Source organism: Gavialis gangeticus, unplaced genomic scaffold (assembly GCF_001723915.1).
Source record: "Gavialis gangeticus isolate Ggan-Ray unplaced genomic scaffold, GavGan_comp1, whole genome shotgun sequence".
NCBI lineage: Eukaryota > Metazoa > Chordata > Crocodylia > Gavialidae > Gavialis > Gavialis gangeticus.
This window is the reverse complement of record NW_017729030.1, coordinates 20,524,942-20,526,062: the sequence shown is the minus strand read 5'-3', so window position 1 is coordinate 20,526,062 and position 1,121 is coordinate 20,524,942.

Genomic DNA, 1,121 nt, shown 5'->3' with positions numbered 1-1,121 from the left:
CCTTCTTACCCTTTTTGAAGATGGGAATGACACTGGCCCTCTTCCAGTCCTCTGGCACCACACCAGAGCACCAGGAGTGCTCATACAGCCGTGCCAGGGGTCCCACAATGACCTCAACCAATTCCTTGAGTACTCTAGCGTGGAGATCGTCTGGACCGGCTGACTTGAATACGTCCAGTCCCTCCAGAAGCTCCCTAACTAGTTCCTCACTAACCCTTGGCCTGGGTACGCCTCCCCTGGGGCCTGAGGGGGGCTCCACGGGGGGGGTGACTGTTCTGGTCCCTGCTTAGGAAGATGGAGGCAAAGAAATCATTAAATATGTTGGCTTTGTTGTCTGGTGTGACAACCAAATTTCCTAAAATGTCCTGCAGGGGCCCAACATTACCTGGAACCTTTTTTTTGCCCCATATATATTTTAAAAAGGACTTCTTCTTGTCCTTGATCCAGGAAGCTAGTCCCAGTTCCATCTCCTCCTTGGCCTTCCTGACTACCCCCCTGCATCCCCGAGCAACCGCAGTATAATCCTCCTTGGTGATGGCCCCTCCCTTCCATTGGGTATGCGCTTTCCTTTTAGCTAGGAGACATTCCCAGGTGCTTTTGGTGTGCCATGGGGGCTTTTGCGCCCTCCTGCCCCCTTTGATCTGTGTTGGGATTACCTCCCTTTGTGCTTGTACTTAAGGATCATCTCCTTAAGGAGCGACCATTCTTCTTGGACACCTGGCTCCCCTCACCTACGGGACCTCAGTGGTTCCCTGACTATTCTCCTTAGCTCGTTGAAGTCCATCCTACTGAAATCTAGGGCTGCTGCCTTGCTGTAGGCCTTTCCCACCTTGCACTGGATGGTGAATTCCAGCAGGCGATGATCACTTGACCCAGGTGGTTGAGCACCCCCAGCCCCCTCACCAGGTCGTCACTTGTGGCCAGCACGAGGTCCAACAAGGCATCTTCCCTGGTGGAGCTGTGCACCTCCTAGGTTAGATGGAGGTCTTGCATTCTGGCTAGGAACCTACATGAGCGGTCAGACCTGGCTGACTGCTCTTCCCAGCAGATGTCTGGAAAGTTCAGGTCACCCATGATGACCACTTCCTTTGACTTAACTACCTCCATGAGCTGACTTAAGA